The 21441-nt window shown below is 44.2% G+C and overlaps 1 protein-coding gene across 7 annotated transcripts in view; it reads left to right on the top strand.

Moving 5' to 3' along the window:
- Window positions 1–272: 272 nt before the first annotated feature.
- The window catches only part of SCML4 (Scm polycomb group protein like 4), a 107502-nt gene continuing 86333 nt past the window's right edge, over window positions 273–21441 (top strand). For 3 of the 7 annotated variants that reach the window (XM_033418724.2, XM_033418725.2, XM_033418726.2), the window contains exon 1: window positions 291–530. The gene's annotated coding sequence lies outside the window, so the exon portion shown is untranslated. Of the gene's footprint in view, window positions 531–21441 lie in introns of all 7 variants that reach the window. The other 4 variants (XR_007470521.1, XM_049695308.1, XR_004480600.2 and 1 more) reach the window with 3 other exon arrangements.

Below are 21441 nucleotides of genomic sequence, written 5' to 3' on the forward strand. Positions count from 1 at the left end.
ATTCTGACAATTGTGACATAATTCAGGTTATTACAAGGACGTAACTACCAAAGAAGCAAAAGTGTCATTACCTTGCAGCTCGTGTCAGCAAAAAGCTACACTGCACATTTCTGTTAGTTGGGCTGCTAAGAGGAAGGAAACACACACACACACACACACACACACAGACACGCACACACACACATACTCGCGCGCCTCGTTTTCTGCATGTAAAATGTGTGTGTTCTTTAAAAGCCAGTGGTTGGCTGGTTTTCTGGACATGATGTGGTTGAAGCTGTCATCGTAATGGAAATTCATTGCTGTAGCTATGGTAAATCGAGTTTTCTGCCTGTACTGAATGCATTAGTCTAATGAGATGTTTGCAGCCGGAGAGCAGGGCTGCTGGAGACTAACTGTGAGCTATTAACACACGGGTGGAAGATTAGCTTTTGCAATACTCGGTTTGCATGTACTGAAAGTCATCTGTCTTCTGAGTCAACGTTCCCGGCCTGGTAAAGAACCTGATCAGGGCTCTGGTGAACGAGCTGTAGGTAAGGGAGATGCACAACTGGAGGGTGTGCCGTTGACATGGGATCCTTCTCTTTTCACTATAAGCATAACAGATTACCTGTTTCAGTTCTTCTGGATTGCATGCCTACATTTACGGCAATGCACGAGTGTCCTGCACTAAAACCGCTGAGGCAGGCAGGTAAACTTTAGTTCCTCCTACTCAAAATACAGTGTTTGATTTCTTGACCAGATCTCAGAGGGGAAGACATAGTATAGAATTATATAGTTTATCAGTCTGGGGTACATATACTACTCTTTTACTCTGCATTTGAATATGTAGAAAGTTATTTTTTTTCCCCAAATGTGCACTCAAATAATTGGTTAGTTTTTTTTTTTTTTTGGCATGATGATTTCACTTTGCTTTGTTCTGTTTTTTAATTTAAAAAATTGTAGTATGTCTTGGGATAAAAATATTTACCTAAAATTTAATTTTTATAATCAGTATGTTGTGAACATGTAAGAGTGGTTTTTAAAATTGAATTTTGTTTTTTATATCTCAGATGGAATATTTTTATGTCTTTGTACTAGTTTCTCCTAATTTACCAGGATAGATGAGAATACTATTTATTGCTAGTTGCTGGTATTGGTTAGTTTTGGGGATAAAAACCAGGTGACTATGCAGTGTCAGAAGCAGTTTTCCCAAGTTCAAATACAGAGTCACCTCCTTCCCAGGTAGGGCTTTGTGTGACTTGAATCCAGGGGCGTGATTGCTTGCTGAGCAGGATAGGACAGTGGATGAGGGTGAGGTGCAGGCTGCAGGCAGTCATTAGATTGATGGTTGAGGTGCTCAAAAGTTCTTTCCATTACCTGTAATGGTGAAGGAGAATGAAGGAGAGGAGGCGCTGGATTCTGTGATGATACTCGAGCGGGTCCGACAATCAGTAGCTTCCTGAGAAAGTGGCTTTTTGGTTGGTCTCAGAAATTATGGTATTTGAGAAAGTAATCCAGTCACTTCAGAATCCAGGTGTTTGTTGTATACTGTGTTTTTCTTCCTTTTCAACCAGAGGAACCATTTTTGAAGAGTGAGAAACATAGTTGCTTTTTTTTCCTCAAGACTTAAAAAAAAAAAATATATATATATATATATATACACATATATATATGATAGGATATTTGGAGTGAAAGCATAAAAATAACTATGAAGGAATTTATAGTGTGGAAAAGTAAACTACCTAGGGGCGCAATATTCATGTGCAGCATTTTTTTGTGTGTTGCTTGGTAGAACTAGCCCGAAAAAATGAAGCAGGTATTTGAGCAACAGCGCTCGGTGAAGATTACCTAGAAAAGCAGTAGTGAATCGTCTAAACTCAGATAAAATGTGAATGCAGCGCCTTCAGTTTTAGGGAAGTTGTCTGGTGGCTTCACAATCTACCTTTCAAACATATTTGTGACAGATATTTAAAAAAATATGAATGTGTTTCCTTTATCGTTGTGTGTGTGGAGAGGCTGTGTAATATTTTGGTAAATAATTTATGTCTGCTTGATTTGTGGAATTATAAGTGAAAATTCCGCAAACACCCAGTTCTTTTATGTTTAACGTGTTGAAATTTCTTCCCTATGCCACTAAAATGACTTCTGTTTTGCTGCCAAGACCCACCCCCCCAAACCATGACAACAGCAAGAATAAAAAAAACTGACAAGTAAATGAACAATAATAGAAAGAAAACAATAAGAGATACAAGAGTAAATTGCTTTGGGTCATTTATCTGCTTTTGGTAGTGTGTTTTTGAGGCAAGTGAAACCAGCAGAAGCAGTTTCACTTTCTAGTTCTTGGCTTCTGTGGGCTGGGGTCGCAGGGGCTCCTCCAACAGCAGGTAAGACGAGCAGACCAGCTGTTAGAACACAAGCCAGCCCCAGGAACTGTCTCTGCTGTAAAACTTTTATATTGAAAATTTGAAAGAATAATGACTTTTAAAATGTGAAATAACGTTTGCTTATTATAAAATTCAAGCGATGCCCCAGAGTACAAAGATAGAATTTTTAGAAATTTTTAAACTTTAAATGATGTGAAAAATCACAAGCAGAAACCTCTCATGTTGTGGCAGCTTTTATGTATTTTTTAATCTAAATTTTGGATCTTACATATTTAAACAAGTTTAAGGAAACATTGCTGAAGTGCCCTTAAATCAAAACAAGGAATGCTCAGAGAGAAATAATCTTTACGCACACGTGGGAAGTTATAGTTTAGAGTGTTTTGGAGGTCTGCAGTTCGGCGTGGCTGGCTGACACATCACACACATTCACTCGCTCCTGAAGACACTTTAGAGCGAACACGGGGTCCTGGCAGGCAGAGGTGGGGTGGAGCTCGGAACTGGCTCCCTGGGGCCCCGGGCAGGGCTCTGCGGGACGAGGTTCCTCCCGAGTCTGTACCCGTGGAAGTCGCAGCGTCACACTGACGCCAGGTGGCCCGGTGTGCTTATCCCGATCAACACGTCCTGGAGAGAGCAGGAGGCGACACTGCCTGGGAGCTTGACAGCCCAAGCACCTCCAGTTTCTTTCCGTGAGGCTTTTCTTCCACGGAGCCTCTGCAGATGGTGTGGGAGAGAAGGGAAAAGAGATGAGGACAGACTCTTTTCCCATCAAATTAACAAAGGGCATAAAATTAGGTCTCACAGTTTGGAAATGAAGTTTGTGAAAGCAGTCCCTTTTGGTGTGAGCACATGTGATTCTTAATTTCGGTGGACAAATCTGACATTTCGAGGAGAGAGCTTTGTTGAAGTGTCTCCTGGACATCTTACTTCTTAATCCTGCAGTGTCTCAAAAGGCTAGCTTGAGATTTACATGTTTTTAATGTTTTTGTTGCCTTCAAATGCAGACAGGTGAGGAGAGGCGAGGGGGATAAAAAACAGCCCCTGGGAGAAAAATCAAATGGTTTTATACTATATAATGTAACAGAAGCCACCACTGTGTCTAGTAAATTACTCTAAATTTTAATTGAGTCACAAAAGCCACACCATAAGCTTTAAAAATTACCCTTTTATCAATAAGGTGATAATTAACTTTCTCTGGAATTAGCAATTCTCTCAGCCCCCGGCAGTCTGCAGCCTAGTAAGTTCTCTGGAATCTTGCCAATTTTTAACAATTGGTCTTTTGGCAGACCTACTGGATTTTAATTCAAACATCTATTGCGACATTTTCCAATGTGCTTCAAAGACCATTAGGATCACTCAAATTGTAAAATTTCTGAGGTTGAATGAGTGACTCGGAGTGTTTGGATTGCATTTGCATCTGTCGCTTTCTCTTTCTTCATTTTCCTTTTCTACCTTTCCCCCCAAAACCTCTGCATTTGCAGGAGCGCCACACGCTAGTCTCTGCTGTAAATCGCTGTGGCGAATTCTGCATTCGTTGGTACGTTCAAACCAAGTTCGAGTGTTTGGCTGCGAGCCCACGGGGTTCTAAGTGTTTTTCATTGTTGCGCTCATCTAGGCTTCAGTTCTGGCAAGGGTTCGTTCCTTAATACGTCTTCAGACTCTCACCCTGGGGTTGTCAGATGCTGAGATTCAGACTGAGGCTCAAAGAAGAGGAGCTGCAGGCCATTTGAGACGTGCTCGGGGCTGTTTGCGGTTTGGGTTATCCTGACCTATGTGTATAAATGTCTGAGGAGGTAGAGGAGCTCTGGGCACTTCAGAGCAGCCTGCTCCACAGCAAAACCCCCGTGCCCCACTCTCCAGTGCTGTTGGTCACTTGTGGGTGGCATTCAGGGGCAGCCTGAGGAGGGACGCTGCTATTTGGCCACAGCAGCTGGAAGGCAAGTGGCGATGTGTGCAAATCACTCCTTCCAGGAGTCAGACCTCTCTCTCCACCCTCTGGGTTCTTCAAATGTTAGCGTTGGTGAGCTGTTGCTTCTCTCAGCTAATAGACCTGGAGACAAAACTTCCTGCTGGGTTAACCTGGCAGTTCTGACACAGTCAAGAACATCGCTGCCTTCAGGGGCGGGGGACGGAGACGAACAGCCAGCAGGATTTCTGCATTCTGGAATAAATCAGCATTTTTCAATCTGAAGAGGCACTTTGCCACCACTGAGGAGATAAAACACCTCTTGCTTCTTGAAGTGATTACTTCGTGAACTATCACTACTTCTTGCAGTGATTATTTGAGGACAGAAAGGAGTTTATTACCCAGTGGCAATCCTCACTTTGCATTAGGCTGAAAAGTCATTCCACTGAGCCTATGTGACACCTGGAGTAACAGGAGTATATTCCGAGATCCACATCGCGGGCTTCCCTGGGATTGCTCTTGTTACTGTTTGACCAGTTGTGATTTAGAGAGAATCTGGTGGCACCAAACTGTATAAACGCCTCTTTACTCTCCTACAAACTCAGACACGTTCTCCCTAAATTTTTATTTGTGGGGAGGCAGGTGTGCATTCTTTTTCATCAGCTTCATTTATTGATCACATAAATGGAACTTGGTCCCAGTGTTGCTGCTTTTTAGGAAGGATTGCACACTCCTTTGAGCCCTTTGGGGAAGGGGCTGGACTGAGGAGTGGTGGCCTTACTGTCTCCAGAGGGCATTCAGTGCAGAAGCAGAGGAGTGGAGTTGGCTGTTGGGAGAAAATTAATGCGCCAGGGAAAAATAGCGTCAACGCTGTGCTTTGAAAGGTGGTGACGTTGTCTGGTTAGCCCTGCGATGGTGACTCAACTTTTGTGAGCTGAATATTTGGTAACAAAAGACTTTGCCCTTTTTGTCTCTCTGTGCTGACCATTCTAGAGCAAAAGCCCCAGTTCTTTCAAAACACACACATATGGCTGAAATTCATTTTAAAGAAATATACAGCCTTTCATGAAGATGGGCACTAAACTTGGGAGCAAATGCTGATCTGGGCAGAGCAAAGAATTACTCTGGTTAGGTCCTAGTCCAGCCCAGGGAAAATGGCACTGAACAAAGATAAAACCCAGAGGAGAGAGCCTATTCCATCCCTCTTCCAATGAGGACTTGGGCATCGCCCTCCCTCCTATATCCCCTGGTACAGTTCAGAAAGGATTCAGTAATAGCCAACAGTAGCACAAGGCTGTCAGCTCACAGAGCTTTATGGGTCGTTCGTTTTCTTTGGGAAGGAGAGATTTTCTATGTTCCCTTTCGCATTTGTCCACAAGTCATCCTGGGACATCATCATTCTGATGAGAAAACCAGGGTGGAATGCCAAGGAGTGTGTTTTTCTCTGGTGTCCGGAGGCAGGCCCTGAGCCCTCTCACCAGACTGATGTTAACACTTAGAGCGGCCATGTGTGAGGGTCTGCCTTGAATGCTGTCTTTGAGCAGGCCTGGAACTGGCCTCAGGATTTGAATCCCGTTTTGACAGGGCCTTGGTAAAAGAAAAAAAGAAGAATTGAGGAGAAAAACCCAAGGTGAAAACCAACTTCGGGGCATTCACACTTTTTGTTTTGGAGCCAGGATTTGGAGGTTGTGTTACTTCATTCCTTTGGGCCTAGCCATTTCTAAACTATTACAAGCCAATAGGAATCATTCTCATTCTTTGTGCCCTTCCAGAAAAGAGGCTGACCTCTTTCCTTCACAGCCTTTAGGATTCAGTGCTCTCACTATTGGGAAATTATGATGATGCCAAGGCTTAATCAAACAATTAGCTTTTAAGATATGCTATTTACCTAAAGCGAATAACTCAGAAACATTGGGTGAGGCATTGGGTTTATTGATCAGGAAAGAACTCCACTGTGGGAATAGAGTTTTGTCATTTTTCAGTCCTGAGAAACCTATGGTCACTGGTTTGATTCATACTGTTGCCCTTGTTGCCTATGCTAGGGGACTTTGCTATGAAATTTGGGAGTCAATCCAATAGCCATCAGTGCATTCCCACTTCTACTGAGAATTCCCCCTTACAGATGCCAAAAGATACTCAAGCATGTTTGATTATATCACTTTAAGACCTCATTTGCAAAGATGCTTCAAGTGGAAAGCTGTAGAAAGCTTTAAATTTTGGTGCACAAATTAAGCATAGAAACAATGAGAAGAAAAAAAAACAAAACTGGCTCTAACGCCTGAAATCACCACCTACAGTGTGAAAATATAGCCCTTGTATTGAGTGTTTGTAATGTAATTAATACTAAGTATTTAGCACAGTACAAATGTGTATTGTATTAATGAAACCAGGTGAATATAAACTGTCTCCAGGGAACTGAAGTCAGAAACTGAAGTTGGGATGCAATGGTGTGTGACGATGTGTGGAGGCCAAAGATATGCGATGCTATAATGGACTGGTCCTTTCTTTCTATTGCCCTCCTTTTAGTAAGAAGTCTTTTGGCATGAACCTGGTAAAGAATAAAGGACCTAAAAGTTCTCTGATAGCAGAGCAAAGAAAAAGCACATTCAGAAATGTTTGTCTTTTACACACGTTTCCCTGGAAGCAGCCCAAATCTGCTAGGGTCAAGTGTGCAGAAATTGAGTTCTTATTCATTGGCTTGAGACCAGAGTAGGGTGGAATAAATGGGAAGTATAATCATTTAAAAAATCTATTTCTGTTAGGCCTCTGCTTTTATGATTATATTTGGCATTTTCATGCCTGAGGAAAAAATATTTCCATGGGACCAAAGACTTAGGCAGTCTTTGTAGATTTCTAACAGTGGACAGTTACATGGCTTCCTGGGCAAAATTAAGCAGTCCCAGGCTGCCCTTTGGTTGAGATTTCATGTATTCTGCTTGTGTACTTGGTAGACTGATTATCAGTTTCCAGGGGGTCTTGTTTTTCATCCCTGAGAATACGGATTTGGGACAGGATAAGAACAATTTACACTGGGACCATGGACCCACTTAAGTCCCAGACCATTTTCTAGCCAGGTCACCCCTCTGTGGAAGCTGGAAGGTTAAAGTAATAACCTAAATAATGAGGCTAAGGGAAAAACATCTGACATTTGAAGGGAAGAGTTAAAAGTAAAAACCTCTACTCTGAGAAGTGATCTCTAAGTGATTCCCAGATTCTTTAACTGAATGGGTTTTGAAGGCCTCCCTCCCAGGGCAGCCTCAATCTCTCCCCTAGTGTCTGCAAAGGATGCAGCCTACATCCTCAAGGGGCTGCCCCTTCCATTGTTGGAAGCTCCAATTGTTAGCAAGGGAATCTTTCCACCAGAAGTTCCCTCGGCTTCTTCCTCCAGTAAATTCTTCCTCCTGTGAGGGTGTTCTTTTGTCCTCAGAGCTGCACATAATAAATCTGAATGGAGCAGCATGGATTTTGAGTGGCTACCAGTGTGACCCAGTTCAAGTATCGTGGCAACTCTGGGCCGCCCTGAACGTCCCCTCCTCCCAGGGATGGTATTCCTGTTAGTCCCCACTGCTGAGGCCCAGTGCCTTGAATATGGCAAGTGCTCAATAAATATTTGTTGAATGAATGAATGAATGAGTAAATGAATAATGTCGGCATGGGTGGAAGCAGCATAGTGTTGTGGAAAGGGCATGCACACTCTTTGGTGTTACCCCTACTTTACTAGATCATAGGATATAATATTTCAGAAGTTGGGAAGATTACTTGGGATAATGTATATAAAGTTCAAAGGAGACAGTATATAGAAAAGAGCATTATAAACTGTAAAGTGCTGTATGAACAGTAATGTTACCAACGAGGGTTCTTAGCCTCCTTAATCAATGGAAATTGATCAGAGGCTAGACAAGAAATTCAGGCAAGGCTTTAATTGGAGCCCCTGGTGCAGCAGGAGGGAGCGAGGACAAGTAAGAGTTTCTCTTGCTCACTTGCTCGCTTCCTGAGGGCAAGCCAGCTGGTTCCTTATATGGGGTGAGGGTAAGGGGTGTGTCCAGGGGTCAGGCTGGAGGGGTAGCTTAGGTGGTTTGCCCACCCCTTTGGTGGTGTTGTGTGCAGGGGGCATGCGCAGTACCCTGCTTTTGTTCCCAACACCTTTCTTTTGCTCCTGGCTCTTCAGAAGTGGCAGTTGGGTTTTTCGTCTTTTGGTCCATGATTTGCCCCAACTGCACATGCACACAGCTATTTTTAGTCCCTTATAGTTTCTTTGTATTTTGTTGCTTCAGGAGACATTTGTCCGGGTGCAAGCACTGCAGCAAAGGGTTCCAGGTCCCAGGTCCCAGCCTATCTCAGTAATAAATTCATGTTTCCATTTATTGAGCACTGTATGCTCAGGGGTGCTGAGGGAAGCACTGATCATGCTTTATCTCATTTGTTGGATTTAATCCACATAGGAAGTCAATATGGGAGGGGCTATTTTTATCTCCATTACACAGATAAGGAAACTGAGGCTTAACTTGTCGTGTGTCACATGGCCATGTGAAGTCTGCTGAGTCTTGCCTTAAGTTTTGAAAAGCTGATGAAGCATCCATGTCTTTTCACCTGTGAGGGCTGAAGAGAAAGAGTTCTTTCATGCCTCAACGCCAGCTACTCCTCCTTGGCCTGGCTGGGCTGCTCCTAGGTCCAGCAGGTTCCAGAAAGGAAATGATTCCTTGGTGTTTCCACTTGGAAAGGCATTTTTGATCCACACAAACTTCTTTTAAAGCAGTGGATTCTCAGGCCTGTCACACTCAACCCTCATTTTTATTACAAATATTTTTAATGCCGTTTACAATCCTGAAGTGAATTTCCCACCCACATCCACAATTTAAGAAAAATCAGCATGACGTCATACCTGAGATCCAAAGAGGAACGAAGGCAGCGTAATTTGTAATTACTTCCAGTGCAGGTGCCTGGCTCTGGATGCCAGTGACGTGATCAGGTGCTTGACATTTGCTACCTCCAGTGCAGCTAAAACAGGCGAGTGATACTAGAGACTTGGATAGCACAAGCTTGTGCTGCTGCCGGTGACATGATTTTCCAAAATGGTAAACAACTCTTGGAATTCTGAACAAAATAGAGACAGTCTTTCCTTGGTTTATGTACTAATTGAATTCTTGGAAATATTATAGCTGAATAGAAATACATTATGTTTATATGCAAAACGAAGTTAGTTCTAGATTCAGAAAAACGAGGTCTTCACTTACGTGACTATACAGTGAGCAAGTGCTTCATTATGTGCGACAGCTGCGTGCACCCAGCGTCCCTCGTCTCTGCCCTCCAAGTACAGTAATGCTCACCCTGCCCCCTGCATTGGACCAGCGCATTTCCAAAATGCCCCTCTGCAGGGGTGTGATCACCACACCTGTGGATCAGAGCATGCCAACTGCCATGCATTTCACTCTCTCCTCCCTCCCCAAACACCTGATTAATTATGGCTTAGAAAAAAGATGGTTCTATTTTGCTAGCTCCCTACATGATTACTAAGCAGAGCCATCTCAAATATCATGGCAGGAATTTTGGGGTAACTTTGACATTCTGAGAAGATGCTCGCTAGCGAATTTCCTCCAAAAACTACAGCTTTAAGCTAAGTGAGAAGGCTCTTTGTATCATGTCTCATTCTCCTTCAGTGTATGAATAGGTTTTATCATAAATACAGTATTTTAAAAATACCTTTGTAAAATCATCAGTTTTTTCTGGGTTTGCTTAAAAGCATTAACTCTTACTGACTAAAGTAAGGCTTATAACTAGGTATCCACAGGATAGCCCTGGAACATACCATTATTCCACTTTACAGACAACACTCCCCCACCCCCGAGATTCAGTGAGTTTAAACTCAAGGTCACCCGGCAAGTGGTATAACTGGTGTCAAAGCTAGGTGTGCCTGACTTCAAACTGATGCCTTTGCTCCCGTGTGACCTGGCTCCTGCCTTAGTTCTTAGACGATACGCTTTTATCCATGATGTGGAAATCCCGTGTCTGAGGACTTTCTCCTTCTTCAGTACATAAGAATGGGGTGAAGGAATAAAGATGGCACAGGTTCTTTGACATTCCTACCGTGGAGCTGTGGAGTCTAATTCCCTCTCTTTGACTCTGGGCTGTCCTAAGGGACTTCCTTGGCTCATAGGATGTGGCGGAAGTCACGTTCCAGGACAGACAGGAGGAACCTCTGGGATTCTCCGAATGCTCGCCCTTGGAGCACTGAGCCGCCACATAAGAAGTGTGACTGCCCCAGGGCTACCAGGCCACGAGAAGTCAAAGCTCTGTGGAGAGGCGCTGGAGGATGAGACACCAAGGAGAGAGAGGAATAGGCATGAAACACGGAGCCGCTAGACATGTGAGTGAAGATACCATCCTGGAAGTGGATCTTCCTGTCTCAGCCTCCCCAGCTGATGCCACAAGGATCAGAGACAAACTGCCCAGTTGAGCCTTTCCTGAATTCCTGACCCACAAAACGGTGAGACCTACATAATAAGCCAAAGCTTGGAGTAGTTTTAAGTGTAGCAACTGATAACTGAAGCACACAGCAGTGGCATTCTCTCTGTTGTATTGTGTATTGAGTATTACTTTTGATGCCTAAGAGGAAAGGATTTTCCACTTGAAAGGAGGGTAAAATTCACTATAAAATATAGCTGATCTCCATTTGCTAGGGACTGAAATGAGAGACAGAAGTTTTGTGCCATATACAGTTACCATCAGAAGTGTGTGTTTTCAGGGGAACTATTATTTTAATAAGTGTGTATTTAATTTTACAGTTAGATTATATATTTATATTTTTAACAAAAATATTTGATTTAAACTTGTCAATATGACAAAGTTGCATTTTGAAATGCATTTATTTAAATAAGCTATTTAAAGATTTAGTAGGTATTAAGTAAATATGGTACAGGAGGTGTATTATTAGCGTTCTCCAGAGAAACAGAACCAATAGTATAGATAGATAGATAGACAGACAGTTAGAGATAGAGATCTATTATAAGATGTCGGCAGGGAATTCCCTGGTGGTCCAGTGGTTAGGACTTGGTGCTTTCACTGCCGAGGGCCCGGTTCAACCCCTGGTTGGGGAACTAAGATTCTGCAAGCCATGTGGAGTGGCCAAAAAAAAAAAAAAAAAAAAAAACGGAATTGGCTCCCATGATTATGGAGGCTGAGAAGTTCCACAATCTGTGGTCAGCAATCTGGAGATCCAGGAGAGCCAATGGTGTAGTTCCAGTCTGAAAGCTGGAAGACTTGAGAACCAAGAAGAGTTGATGTTTCAGTTCAAGTCTGAGGGCAGGAATAAAATGATGTCCCACCTCAAAGGCCACCAGGCAGGAGGAGTTCCCTCTTACTCAGCCTTTATGTTCTATTCAGGCCTTCACCTGATTGGATGAGCCCCACCCACATTAGAGAGGGCAAATCTGCTTTACTCAGTCTACAGAGTCAAATGTTAATCTCATCCAAAAACATCCTCACAGATACACTTAGAATAGAGTTTGACCAAATATCTGGTTACCCCACGGTTCAGTCAAGTTGACCCCTAAAATTAACCATCATAGGAGGTGTTCAGACATGACAAATATTGCGAAGGTTGTAGCTAAGGATCCAAAGTTTGCTAAGCGCTCCACTGTGCCCTAGGCCATCCCTGTCTCTGGTCTGAGGGTTTGGAGCTGAAATCCTTGGTGATATTGCTTAGTTCACCCACAGAGACTGTGATCCTCTGAATCCTTCCCATAGTGTCTCCTGGAAGAGTTATTCTTTGGCTTCAGAGCAGCTTTTAGAGAATGTCCCTGTTGGTGACTCTACTTCTGGGGAGGTTTGAGCCACCCTTCAGACTTCTGGCTGCCTTCCTGGGAGTGGCCGTTCCCTGCCTCTCCCAGCTGGCTGCCATGTTTGCTGTCGGTGCCTTGGGCTGCCCACAGTTCTGCAGCTGCCGTTCGGGCTCCCTGCCAGCTCCTGCGCAGGATTGTATGTCACAGCAAGCTTGGTCCTCTGGTGAGAGAATGTCTGCCCCAGAAGTCAGGGTTGCTGGACACCCTGTCTCAATATGTAACATGAAGCCTGGCTCAGTGGTGACAAGGAGCTCAGACGTGATGTATATGATGTGACATCATAGGAGCTGTGATAGGTCCATGTCTCATGACCATGAAGGGAGCTGAACATTTTCACGTCCCCTCTGGGCGGGGCTCGTTTGGATGATGCCATGTAGCACCATCAATTTCACTCACCCACTGTCCCCTCTCCGTGAATTTGTGTCTAAACTGCCCTTGGAAGTGGAATAGAACGTCTTTAGGGCAGCATTTTTATCTCTTTGACCTCTTTGGCTTAGTGTCATAGCAGAACAGAAAATCAGTGGTGGGCACTTCAGTGGGATTGCAGAAGACACATCTTTTTCTCCAGGAGGATGCCTTTTGACTGGGGGCATTCTGGGCAGCCCTCATTTACACGAAGTGTTGCAAATCAGCAGAGCCTGTAATTGTCTTCACCCTGTCTTCTATGTCTGAGAGAGGGATGGAACTTCCACTCCCTGAAGTGATGAGTTCTGGTTGGACTAGAGAAAGGAGTAGGGGGAGGTTGATTCAGAAGTAACATGAGGAACAACAAGAAGCAAACAGTACAATAAAGAAAACAAGGAAGTTCACAAAAACAAGTTGTATTTATTTTGATTATATATCTATAGGATGAAAACAGCAGTGATCTCTTTCTGGTACTAAAGAAGAAAATATTCATAGTGCCTGTGTTAGTCTGCTTGGGCTGTCATAATAAAATACCAGAAACTGAGGGGTTTAAACAACAGAAACTTATTTTCTCACAGTTCTGGAGGCTAGAAGTCCAAGATCAAGGTGTTAGTGGTTTCACTTCTCCTGAAGCCTCTTCCCTTGGCTTGTAAATGGCTACCTTTTTGCTGTGTCCTCACACAGCCTTTCCTCTGTGCGTGAGTGCCCCTGGTGTCTCTCCCTCTTCTTGTAAGGACATCAGTCCCATTGGATCAGGCTCCCACACTCATGACCTCATTTAATCTTAATTACCTCTTTAAAGGCCCTCTCCAAATATAATCACATTGGGGGTTAAGCCTTTAACATATGAATTTTGGGGGTGTACAGTTCAGTGCACAGCAGTTTTAAGATTTCAACTGACAGTTTTCATCTATTTCCTTGGAAACTATCAATGCTAAATGTGCCTCATGATGGTCTCTCATGACTTAGCAAACACCTACATTTCTTTGAATTTTAGGTCAGTCACATATCTGTCGAACCCACTCCAGATGGCCGGGGGATCTACCTCACAAAGGTTCCAACTCTCTCCTCAGGGCAGAGGAGGTGGTCTGATGTCTCCAAATTCTTTTTAAATGTCAACTGGAGTCTCCCCCTCTCTCCTCTTCCCCCAGCGGTGCAAGTTCACTAAGTTCGTGAAGTTGATGGAACTCAGCAAGGAGGGTTGTACTGATAACGCCTCAGAGTTTATGCTGTGGATGCAGCTCCCACTGTGCATTCTACCTCTCCCAGTAGGACACAAGGCATCTTAGGATGTCTTAGGAGACATCCTAAGATGCTTTATGCACCAGTTGGGTGGGGGAGCCTTGAGGATACAGATTCTATTCAAGTGAAAATAATTAATCTAAGTTTCATCCCTTTAACTAGATTTTCTTGAACTCTTCAATCTGGGAGTTCCCTCTTATTCTTGAGAGATTAACCTGTTGAAAATGAATAATAATTATTGTGACCTGAATTTTGACACTGATGTTTGCATGCATGTGCGCTGGTTAACAAGCTTCGTTGCAAGGAGACTGATGCGCCCTTGCTGCAGGGTCTATGACAGTAGCAGGGTTAGGATGGAGAGCTTGCATTCTTGAATCCCAGGCCAGAGCCACTGTCAACGTTAACCTGTAAAGTTTTCCTAGAATCCCTGATTTGAGGATGGGCAATATGTGATGGTTGTGCATGAAGAAGTTTGAAAATACATTGCTATAACATATAACTCAAGCACTCTCCTCACTCATATTTGGTGGTGTGAATTAGCTTTGACTGGCCTGTCATGGTTTCGGTGGTGTCCAGGCATTGAGGGAAAGCGCTGGGATAGCTGCCTTACTTGGGGGCTTTTGGGGTGACTTTATTTATCTGCATACCACTTGATGCCCCTGACTGAAGATTTCCGGTGACTCTTGGCTCCGATGTGGCAGGCAGTGTGAAGAGGGCTGTAGTGAGGGGAGTGAGAATGAGTGCCCTTGTGTTTGAGCTCCTCAGCTGATAGTGGTAGCATCAGGATTGTTGTGTGAGCCTCCAGGACAGAGGCCATGCTTGAAGTGGCTAGTGCCTTATCAGCCCAGGAATGACCTCTCTGTGAGCCGCCCCTTCCCTGGACCACGAGAGCAGCGGGCCTGGCGTGGAGCTGCTCCCTGTGTTTTCCGGAGGGATCGAAGGAGACGTATGGACAGAAAGGGGGATGGGTGGTTACATGAGGGGGTTATGCACCCAAAGACTTGCTTGGCTAGCTTCCCAACTTCCAGGTTGGAATTTCAACTGTTTTAATGGACATCTCCACCTACATGTTCCACAGGTACCCTAAACTCAACATTTCCAAAACTGGACTCATTATTTGCTCCCTTCCCCACATCCTCTCCTTCTCCTTTATTCTGACTTCATGAAAGCGATCACTGCTTCCTCAGCTACCCAAGATAACAGTTTCAGAATCCCTAACTCTCCTCACCCCATGCCTTCCAACTAGAAACCAAGTTCTAATTGATGCTACTTCCAAAAGAGTTCCTGCACTTTCAGGTTCTCCCTCCACCCTCTATTGCCCTTGCTCAGGCCCTCACTGTCACCCTTCTCCTGGACCATGGGCTTCAGCCCTGCTCCTCTCCCTAGTTCCTCTTCCCCTCCCTAGTTCCTCCTCCCGTCACTCACATCGTGCATTGCAGCAAGGTTACCTTTGTAACACATGGGTCCACTCTAGTCACTCAGCTGCTTAAACATCTCACATAGACTCCACTGCTTCCATCAATAGGTGCCAAGTGTTTGGACTGTGTTCTCCATCACAAATAATTCCTTGAGCGCACATTTCCAGTATACGTATAGTCATAGATTATATACATACACTTGTATTAATGCAGTATACATATTATAAAACATACGCAAAAATAGAAATGAAAAAGGCCATATGAGCCTTTTGCCCTTTCCCATACATTCTCAAAGCCTCTGTGTTTTTTCACTTTCTCTTCCCATGTCTTCCCTCACTTCTCCATGTGATGAAATTCTGTGTCTTTTAAGACATTGCTCACATATCACTCCCCTGACCCTGCTTCTCCACACATATTCTCCACACAGACTTTATATATAGTATTTAGATCCTTAACCTTCTCCTGCTGCACGACTTGAGAATATTTTTCTGGTGGGCAAGGAGGAAGAAGGAAGGTATCGGGATATACATCCCTGTTGTGGCTAAGAACAAAATTATAGTAGTGACATGTCTTTCCTTCCTTGTCAAACATCCCGAAGAGGTTTTTGGTTTTGTTTTTGTTTTCTTTTTTCCTCATCCAACTTCTCTATTATTCTGGGTAAAATACGTCTCCCACAAATGAGTGCGGAAGCAGGCAGCCAGACAGACAAAGCAGGAGGGAGTAATTGAGGGAGATGTGCAAAAGTAAACTGAATTCCGAATATCAAGCAATTGGGCTGGAGTGATTTGGAACAACGTGGTGGGTGATGTTTGTGTTTGTTTTCCCCTCACACTGTAATTAATTCATGGAAGTGCTGTAGGTTGTTAAATTTTAGTAAACAGATAACAGAACTGTTCTTTGAAATAAAAACAATGGCAACAACCTAGTCATCTTACAGTTTTGTGAATGCAAGACAATTACAGTTTGCGAGAACTTCCCCATCCAGTGCAGCAACGCCGGCAGGGCAGGGCGGCTTGTCTTTGGCAGGGAGTTGCTGTGAGCGCAAATTGCAAAGTTGATGTGTGTTCAGGGAAATGGCCAACATGGCCAAGCACTTTCCCCATCTAGCCAAGGAGAGTGCTTAACTCACTTTTCAGATACTCCAACCAGTGTCCAACAGGGAATTGTGCTAATAAATAAGACAATAACATTGTAATGGGACAAGAAAGGCTGACACAGCGTTTAGTTAGTGTTCAGCATTAGCAGGGAGCTTTGCAACCCCTGGGCAATGAAGCAGGAGCATATTGGTTGACTGTAGGCATTTTAATTAGGGGTCTTGGGACTATTTCTGTGCTGTGGCAGCTGAGTGAGACCTGGCCCCACGAAGTTCACCCAAGGTGAGCTTTCCTCCTTGCCCTCAGCAGCCATTAAAAGGTTTTACCCGAAGCACGGGTCTGGAGGAAGGGAGGAAAAAGTTTCTAAGAAGAGGAGGACTCCTGGTGGGCTGGGGTCCAACACCAATTAGCTACTCGGCTGTCAGCACCCAGAGCCTTTGTTTTAACCAAGTAGTGGCAAAGATTGACATAAACGGCTCGACCCCATGATGGGTCCCAAAGCATTTTTAAAAGGTTCTTTTGAGTCTTGCTACCTTTTCATAATTTGGCATAAATACAGTGCAAGAATACAGACATCATAAATCAAAAGCTGTTAGCGCACATGGCCCCTGAAATTTATGGGTATTAAGTAGAAAAAGCTTAGGAACATTTCACCAAATAATTTTCCAATCCCCTAAGACTCATTTAAATTTCCCTCCTCTCCCTCCTCTGTTGCTGATGTACGTTCTCTGGCTGCCAGCGATTTATCGATTATCACACAGGAGCACCTGAGCCCTAAGCCAGGGGAAGCCAGTTCTTTGCCATGAGACAGGCTGGAGGATTCTTACAGGGCGGAGCTCAAGGCTTCGTCCAGCTACCAGCACCACATGGGCAAAGAGCCAGGAACCAAGAGAAAGATATGGCAACTGCCCTCAGGTCAGAGATTTGGCCTTGGAGATGACTGAATCGGAGGTGAGAAGAGGCAGTGGCAGGGCTGGGATTCAAACACTGGGCTGTTCGGACACCAGTGCTGCATCACAGAGCCTCGAGTGCGAGGCAGCAGCTGTCCTCAGAGTTTGCCCTAAGCGAGGAGAAGACATAATTGTGTGTGCGTGTGTGCACGTGTGCACACGTGCACACACACACACACACAGAATAGATAATCTCCGACCTAAGGGAGCAGGGGATTGAGGTGCAGACCTGAATGGCCCTCTAAGAGAAAGAACAAGAACTGGAGGAAGACAGGGAGGCTTCCTGGAGGAGGTGGTCCTTGAAGGGCAGGAGACCCACTTCTGGTGCTAGTGGACCTGACTTTGTCTATCGGTATGGCCAGAGTAAGTTACTCCATGTGTCTCACCCATCAGAGGGGCTCAATAATTATTTGACAAGTTCACTGATTACAAACAAACGTAACATCACTAATTGGTTTCTACTTCTCCACTAGCAGTGAGACCCAGTAACCACCATCCAGGGCACAGCTGGGTGGGTCTGCTCCTTAATATTGACCTCTAGTGGGCCCGCTCTACAGACATGAACACCTATATCACAGGTAGCTATGGGGAGCAAATGAGGTAAGATGGGTATAACACTTAGCATATTGCCTGGCCACAGGGAGTGTGCAATAAATTGAAGCTGATATGATACTGTCATTTAGCACATGGATTGTCAACTGAGCCCCTGTTCACTGTCTATTAGGACAAAATCTCTTTTTGATTGTTTGTCCTTCTGAGTTGACAAGGGGCCCTCTAAGCTGAAAGCTGCCCGGGAGAAGTAGAGAAGGTGGTAGGCATAGGACTCTCTGTGGTATCACCTGGCCCCGTGATAAATCTTATTTTATTCAATGAGGAAGGAAAAGAAAAGGAATGTCTCCTTAGACATTCTTCTGAGGCTGACAGAAATCTATAGATCAAGAACTCATAACCGTGGCCTTCTCCACGTGAATCCCATGCTCTCTGATCCCCTGCCAGTCCTGGTTTTCCTCGGAGATAACGTCTGTCCATTTCAATGCCATTGTTCTTATTATAATTAGGACTATCATATTTCAGAACCAGGCTGATTTCTCATCAGGTCTGATTGCGAATATTATAGCTACCATGTGCTCTTAGATCTGAGGGCCTATAAAACAGCTCACCACATATGGGAAACTTTACATCACTTATTCCCAGGCACTTAGAGGCCAGCTGTAAGAGGAATTCCCACAAAGCGCCATGGGTCCTCACTGTTGGACAGGGTAGGGAGTCTTGCCAAGAAAGTGCCCTTGGAACCATCTGGAAGGATGACTTTGAGTGTGCCAGACAGAGAAGGGAGGTGGGAAGGGATTCCAGCAGGCTGAACAGTATGTGCAAGACAGTCTGTCTGTGGATTAGGGGGAGCCTGTCCTGGGTCTGGAATGGAGAGAGGCAAGATGAGAAAGGCAGGCTGAAGGTGTGAGCCTCACCATGATCCTCTAGAAACATAAAGAATTAGTCTTCCGTACGGAGGGGAAAGTGGCCTTCCCCATGTAAATCCAGACATAGAACTAGGGCCGGGGAGAGAAGTTTCTGGGAGGCAAGGTTGAGCTCAAGATTAGGAAGAATTTGCAGTCAGTCATGTCCAGCAGTGGAGCAGGCTTCATCCGGCTTGCTTGCACGCCTCCCCTGTGTGCCAGCGAGAGCCAGGGCATGTGAGGGCAGCAAGTACGGGCGTGCGGTTCGTCTGGCAAACATAGAAGGCATTCGTGAATGGGATGAGGGGGAGAGATGAACTTGAACCCCACCCCACTCAGATGACCGGTGCTGGTCTCACGCCTCAGGCCGGGATGAGAGCAGGGCCTCTTCCCAGGTAAGGGCCGCGTATCCAGCTCGGCTCTGGGCTGCCTCGACAACCCCAGTTTTTTCACACTTTTTCCTTTCAAGGGCTGCAAAAAAATTGGGACAACTGGATAATATCCTCTGCTAGCAGGAGAAATTTGGAGGGCTAGCCAATTCTTAACATTAAAGGCTGTATGTGTCTGTGTGTGTGCACACACATGTACATAGGTGTAAAATACTGTGTTTGGATTCCAATATTAGGTCTACTTGGATGCTTAAACAACATACTGCAATTTGAATCTGGCCCCCATTTTCTCTGTCTCCTCTGGACTCCCCTCTGGGTGCCTTGCATCTGTAAGGCTGAAATGAAACTTGAGAAGCAAAGCCCTGGACCCCATCTTGCCTTCTCAGGGGGCCTGACCTCAAGCAATGGTGGGCAGTCTGCCAGGACTTAACTTTGTAGCAGGCTGTCGAGGGTTATTTACTTATTTTAAATTATTTTTTCAAGATATACAAGTTGAACACACGCACGTTCATGTTTAAAATGAAAATTAGTAAATTGGTACAGAATTCACATAGCTGTGCGCTCCACAGCAGCCAGAGCGAGTCACATTATTTCTCTGGCTTGGAAACGTCTGGTGGTTCTGCATCTCAGAGAAAGAACCAACACTCATACGTGGCCTACGGGGTACTACAGTCTCTGGCCCCTTATTCTCTCTCTCACCTCATCTCCCATCCCTCCCCTCAGACAGTCTACGCCCAATATCCTGGCCTCCATACTGTCCTGGAACACCCAAGTACATACCCACCACAGGGCTTGGAATTTGCTGTTTTCTCTGCTTGGAACCCTCTTCATTCACATATCCCCATGGCTCATTCTCCAGGTTCCCTGAGGTCTCTGCTCAAGTATCCCTTGATGAGAGAGGCCTTCCCAGGCCATCAATATAAAAAAGCACCCTCATTGCCATCAGGCTTTATCCCCCTTAACCTAATTTATTCTTATAGCATTTATCATCACTTAGCTTAACATATTTGTTTATTTGTTTGTTTATTGCCTGTCTCTCCCCATTAGAATATAAGTTCCATGAGAGCAGTGACTTTGTTGTTGTTCATACTATATCCTTAGTGCCCAGGACACTGGCATATAGTAGGTGCTCAATAAACAGTTGCTGACTAAATGAATGAATTAACAAAGATCATAGTAAAAAGTAAAAATGTCTCTCTTGGACTTCCCTGGTGGCGCAGTGGTTGAGAGTCCGCCTGCCAATGCAGGAGACACGGGTTCGTGCCCCGGTCCGGGAAGATCCCACATGCCGCGGAGTGGCTGGGCCCATGAGCCATAGCCGCTGAGCCTGCGCATCTGGAACCTGTGGTCCGCAGTGGGAGAGGCCACAACAGTGAGAGGCCCGTGTACCGCAAAAAAAATAAAATAAAATAAAATAAATGATTCTTAAAAAAAAAAAAAAAAAAAAAAAAAAATGTCTCTCTTTACCCACTTATGTGCTCACTCTCATTCCACACTTCTCAGTCTTTAGCCTTGTAATAGCATATACTTCTGGAAACTGTCTTTGCATGTGCAAGAATACCTAGAGGCTTCTACTTCCAGTTAGGATGTAAAAAAATGTGAAATATTTTTGGACATGGGAAGCAACAAGAAAAACTTAGAAAAATAAAACCCATACTTTTCAATGGGACTAGCAAAAAATGATAGATGCAAAGAAACCTTGATGAACTATATTCCAGAGAGAAATGAGCCCTTCCTAGGTGTAGCAGAGAACTCTAGCTTCCATACCTAGGGAGTGAGCAGGTATAGGTAGATGTAGGAACGGGGAGTTTCCTCAAGGAGATGCCCTCTGAGCCATCTGGAAGGATGACTTTGAGTGCACCATGCCAGGAAGGGAGGTGGGGAAACATCAAAAACCAAAATATACTTAATGATAAATTTAACAAAATGTGTGAATGATATCTACACCAAAAACTACAAAAACATTTCTGAGAAAAAACAAAGAAGTCATAAATAAATGGAGAGGTATACTACGTGTAAGGATTGTAAGACTCCATACTGGTAAAATTTCAATTCTTCCCAAATTGATTTATAGTTTCAATGCAGTCCCATTCAAAATGCCAGTAGGTTTTTTTTTTTTTGTACTTTTGTGGAAATTCAAATGTAAGTTATGAAATAATCTTGAAAAAGGAAAATGAAGTTGGAGCACTTACATTACCTGATTTTAAGACTTACTATAAAGTTATAGTAAGCAAAAGAGTTTGGCATTGGCATAAGGATAGACAGATATGTCAGTGACAAAGAATAAATAGCCCAAGAAATACACTCAAATTCATACGGTTAATTGATTTTTGACAAAGGCACCAAAGCAATTCAATGGAGAGAGAAAAGCCTTTTCAACAAATT

The sequence above is a fragment of the Orcinus orca genome, chromosome 12 (genome assembly GCF_937001465.1).
Source record: "Orcinus orca chromosome 12, mOrcOrc1.1, whole genome shotgun sequence".
NCBI lineage: Eukaryota > Metazoa > Chordata > Mammalia > Artiodactyla > Delphinidae > Orcinus > Orcinus orca.